The sequence below is a fragment of the Amblyomma mixtum genome, chromosome 6, assembly GCF_055824585.1.
Source record: "Amblyomma mixtum isolate Tamu chromosome 6, ASM5582458v1, whole genome shotgun sequence".
NCBI classification, from domain to species: Eukaryota; Metazoa; Arthropoda; class Arachnida; order Ixodida; family Ixodidae; genus Amblyomma; species Amblyomma mixtum.
The window spans coordinates 46,562,072-46,568,029 of NC_143017.1; positions in this window are offsets into that span (position 1 = coordinate 46,562,072).

Sequence of the window (5,958 nt, forward strand, 5' to 3'; positions counted from 1 at the left end):
ACGGGGGGTTCAGGCTGTTTCAAGTGGAAGTTGTTTCCACTTTTTGCCTGAACCAACCCTCATCAATTTGTGATGAAAATAAAAACGTTTGATTGATTGATTGATTGATTGATTGATTGATTGATTGATTGATTGACTGACTGACTGATTGATTGATTGATTGATTGATTGATTGATTGATTGATTGATTGATTGATTGATTGATTGATTGATTGATTGATTGGCTACCGCTTAGATTTTTGTAGAACCCTTCGGGTATTTTAACTATCTTATCCATATTGCTAATGGCATTGCCCTCTGTGAGGACTGTGTGAGATTGCAGGTTGCATTTTACACAAACACAAAGGTACAAACAATAAACGAGGCGGCTTTTATAGGAAAGGAAACCAATTTCAGTATGAGCGTGAAAAAAGGAAAGGAACAAGAGAGCAACGAGACAACACACGGGAAAAACACACGGGGGAACAGAACAAAATGCTTACGAAAAATACAGGAAAAAGAAAGTCAAAAAGGAAAGTCACACTACTTGTCCCTCAGTCGAGCAACGAGCGGGCAGGACTGGCTGGGTGTCGGGCAGTCAGGGAGTCTCTGGGCGTTCCAGTGTCGATGCCACTGTTGCCGGCGTTTCTCCGTTGGTCTTCAGCGCTACCGCAGCGTCAGCGTCTGTGGGCTCCCAGCACGGTTCCCAGGTCTGATATCCCGGAAAGGCCACGTAGGCACCGGAGGCGGCCTGTGTGGAGCAGCTGACGGATGGACGGAGAAGAGTGGCGCCTGGGCCTGGTGGTTGAGGCTCTCGACGATGGATGTCCAGGTCTGGTGGCCCGGACGTCTGCGGCTAAGGCCCAAGCCCGGAACTCGGGGAGCCAGCAGAACTCGTCCACGTCCGTCGCCCACCGCGCTCTTCTCTTCTCTCCCCCGTAATCCTCTTCTACATGTCCCGGCGTTCCCCTCCGCACGCGCTCCTCGTGCTTTTTCTTCTCCTCACAAACGACGCTGGGTGGCGCTATCTCCTTACACCCTCTTTGTCTCTTTCCCCGCAGGGAGGCGTCTGCAGCATGCAGACGTTGGTGAGTGGCGACACCACGGGGTTAACCCGAGCATCCGCAGGGACATCCCCGCAGGGGGATGATGGTGAACAATGCGTCACCACGGACCCGAGCATCCGCGCTTAGCCGTGCGTGGCATCGCCGTGTCCGGGGAAAAGGGGATCCTGGTGGTTGAGCCGATGCCGAGCGTTTGGACCCTTAAGGCCCCTCGGCGGAGGCAACACACCACTTTGGCCCCAGCTTCCTGTAGACGGCACCTCCGGCCTGACCCGACCGGGGGAAATCAGCAGTCGCCTTTTCCTGTTCTCCTCTCCATCTTTCACTGTCCTATCTCCTTTCTTACAACTTTCCTGTATCCTCCTCTCTTCTTCCTTTTTTTTCTTCTTTTTCCTGGCGGCGAGGGTTAGCCGTGTGTGACCAACTACCCTGAGTTGAGTCATATTAGGTTATAGTTAAGGTGTACAGCTGGCGTGGGCAGGACTTTCTTTCAAGTTCCTGTCGCGTCCCCTTGTTGGACTCCATGGTGGGTGGCTGGCACCATGACCGAAAAACATCAATTTTTTATGGCTCCTCCCCTTTCAAAACTTGATCGCTCTCTCAAGAGAGGGCGGAACGAAGCAGAGAACTTTTTTTTTTCAAAAAGAAACCAACATTTGCTAATTTCCATGTCGTCCACAGTGAAGTTCAAGATAAACAGGCCAGAATTCTATCCCCCTTCATGGTATCGAAATGCTTAACAGAAGCTTTGGGCCCCGGCTACAAAGTATCGAAAATGACCAGTGGCGATTTATTGCTGGAACTCCGAGAAAATGTCCAAACCACTAAACTCTGTAACATAGTGTCTATTGGGGACACACCTGTCTCCATCACTGCACACCGATCACTCAATACTGTCCGTGGCGTCATCTCAGAAAATGATTTTCTACACCTTACCGAGAAAGAAATGCTGGAAGGGCTTTCCGAGCAAAATGTCATTGATGTATATCGAATCAAGATCCGCAAGGACAACAAGGAAATAGATACCAAACATCTGGTTCTAACTTTCAACACATGCACATTGCCTGAAACAATCGACGTTGGATACCTTAAAGTAAATGTAAGGCACTACATCCCTAACCCCCGAAGGTGTTTTAATTGTCAGAGGTTTGGCCACGGCTCACAGAGTTGCCGCGGCCGCAAAACTTGCGCGAAATGCGCGTCAAAGGACCACCATTCTGAGGAATGCGACGCAGCTCTACGCTGCGCTAACTGCGAAGGCGACCACGCTGCGTACTCCAGGGCGTGTCCGTCCTAGAAAAAGGAGAAGGAAATCATCACCATTAAGACCAAAGAAAACATTTCATTCAAAGAAGCCAGAAGGCGTTTTGCACTGACAAATACATTCTCTTTCACAGCCAAACCAAACTATGCTGACGTGGCGCGCAGGGGCGGTGCACCACGCAGCACTCCGGCATCTGCCGCGGCCACTCCCACCGCGCCTGTGGCAGTGCCATCAACGCCCCAGGCAGAGCAGCCAAGGCTGCTCTGCCAACTCCAAGCCAGGGAGTGCCGGCCCACGGGTCATCATCCCGCAGGACTTCCCCCCGTCGGGGGAGGCCCGACACAAACACATCCGCGGCTTCGCGGTCCTCCAGCACCTCTGGTGAGGTGATAGATACAACTATCACTCCGCCCGCTATGCAGCGGCGGACCGGCTCTCACGATCGAAGAAAAGATCGAACCCCGGTAACGGGCCCAGAACACTAAACTTCTTCCGTTCCATTCCCACCCAAAAAACAAACATGACATTTGTGGTTCAATGGAACTGTAGAGGAATGTTGAAGAACTACAGTGATATAACTCATATTCTAGGGTCAGTGATGCCTCTAGCTCTATGTCTCCAGGAGACCAATCTTGGTCCACAACATTCAAATATCTTAAAACATCATACAACTTTTAGGCGTGATCGCGAACATGCAAATAGACTGTCGGGAGGCGTCGCAATCATCATCCAAAGCGGCGTCCCGGCTCAAGAAATCAAACTGAAAACAAAACTTGAGGCGGTTGCGGTTAGCGTCATCAGCTACAAAACCATAACAATATGTTCTGTATATCTTCCCCCACACATCACGTTAACATGCCAAGATCTAGAAGGCCTGATCGATGAACTGCCGGAGCCATTTCTGGTAGTTGGCGATTTTAACGCTCACTCTCCGTTTTGGGGAAGCGAACGCTGTGACTCTAGAGGCCAAACAATCGAAGATTTTATACTTTCGAATAATATCTGTCTTTTAAATACGGGAAAAGCCACATATTGCTGTCCGAGCTCAGCAAAAATGAGCTCTCTCGATTTAGCTTTCGCATCACCATTACTATTAACGATTTTAAATGGGATGTTTTAAATGACCCCATGGGCAGCGATCACTTACCTACCGTCATCAGGCTCTCATCATCCACTCCAATCATCCCCACAAGGCCACGGCGCTGGAAAATTCAGCTCGCCGACTGGTCACTTTTTACAAAAAGTGCCACTCTAGAAAAGGAATTTTGTGACGACCTTAGCACAGATGAAATTAATGAGAAGTTTACTGAATGCATAATATCGGCCGCAACACTCGCTATACCACAAACAACAGGACTTGCACAAAAGAAACACAAAGTGTGGTGGACACAAGAATGCACATTAGCAAAAAAACAACAAACCAAGGCCTGGAGCGCTCTGCGTCGATATCCCACTGCAGAGAACCTACTTGCCTTTAAGAAGGCAAAAGCCAGAACGCGGTATGTGCGAAGAAATGCAGAGAAAACCTCTTGGCTGAAATACGTCTCCTCAATAAACAGCTCAACAACATCAAAGAAAATGTGGGAAAAAGTTTGTAAATTTACTGGTGACCATACCCCTTTCACACTTCCTCTCTTGACAGCACCCGGGACACAAACATCTTTAGAAGAACAGGCCAACATATTGGGCGAGCATTTTGCTGAGATCTCAAGCTCATCCAATTACACAAACACATTTCAGAAACACAAAGCAATAGCTGAAAAACAAAAATTCCCATCCGGAGCAGGTATACATGAGGATTACAACCAGCCTCTCACACTGCAAGAATTAAATAAGGTATTATCCTCTGGAAAGAAGACAGCACCAGGACCAGACAACGTGCATTATGCTATGCTTGCCCATCTCTCCGAGGCTGCTGTAGAGGCACTGTTAAAATTCTTTAATAAAATCTGGATAACTGGAAATATACCTGACGAGTGGAAAAAAGCAGTCATAATACCTTTTTTCAAACCCGGAAAACCACCAACAAGTCCTAGCAGTTACAGACCAATAGCCCTCACCAGCTGCATTGCTAAATCTTTCGAAAGTGTAATAAACATTAGACTGACCTTCGTACTTGAATCTCGGCAACTATTAGATACACACCAATGTGGGTTTAAGAAAACATGCTCGACCACAGATCATCTTGTCCGCCTAGAAAACACCATCCGGGAGGCGTTCATCCACAAGCAGCACTGTATTGGGGTCTTCTTCGACTTGGAGAAGGCCTACGATACTACGTGGAAGTTCGGCATCCTCCGTGACCTAGCATATATGACACCTACATTGAATTTTATACCGATGGCTCAAAAACAGAAAGTCACGTTGGAAGTGCAGTAATCCAAGGAAAAAATAAACAGATAATGCGACTACCAGACTGCGCATCGGTTTTTACTGCTGAGTGTTATGCCATCTTTGTAGCTGTAGAAAAAATAGTAAGAGAGAACATCAAAAATAGCATCATTTACACCGATTCCCTGAGTATGCTTAAAGCAATGCACTCCAGAAATGCAGCTGAACCTATAATAGGAAACATCATACACAACATAGTTAAAATCACAAAACAAAATCATAACATTAAATTCTGCTGGGTTCCTAGCCATGTTGGAATTGTAGGTAATGAGAAAGCAGATGTATGCGCTGCACAAGCCCGGAATGGCCAAATAAAGCAAGTGAACATACCGCACAGAGATTGTTTAAAGTTTATATACAGTAAACTCAAAAATAAATGGCAGGCTGCATGGCAAGAGCACGTAAACAACAAACTACATTCTGTGAAGCCAATTCTAGGGGAATGGCAATCATGTAGGCATCAAGAACGTTTTACCGAAGTTATTTTATGTCGGCTCCGCATTGGACACACCCACCTCACGCACAGCTTTCTACTAACCAAACAAAACAAACCTCTCTGTGAAATGTGTGGTTCCGAACTCACAGTGAACCACATTTTAATTTCATGTGCCAAACTAGAAGAACTAAGAAAGAAATATTTTACAACATTTTATAGGGAAAGACTCCCATTACACCCCATGTTACTTTTAGGCGATCGTGCACTGGTTGACATCTCATGTATTTTTAGGTTTCTCAAGGAAGCCAGCGTTTTAAACAAACTCTAAGTATAAAAAGCTTCACGTTTAACAAAAACTCCAACCTTGCGTTTGGCGCATCATAGCCTCAGTTGCTTTTGCGCCATTAAAATCAATATAACTAACTAACTCTCTGTCTCTTAGCTCATACATCATATTTTTAACTATACCTAGTTTTCTCTTCACCGCTCCTAGGCTACCTCCGTTCTTTACAGCATGTTCGATTCTCTCCATATTAAACTTACTCTGCCGGCTACCATGCGCTTATTTATTAACTTTGATAGCTCTGCTACTTCTACGCGTATTCTGTGTGACAAGTTAGACGACCTCTTGCTTTGGCGTTTCTTAATCAGATCTCTTGTCTCCTGAGATAGCTTGCCGGTATCCTGTCGAACCATCCTACTGCCTACTTCTACGGAGCACTCCGAAGCGATAGCTGTGAGATTATCGTTCATTGTTTCAACTTTACGGTCGTTTTCCTCAGTTAAAGCGGAATATCTGTTCTGTAGCGAAATCCTGAATTCCT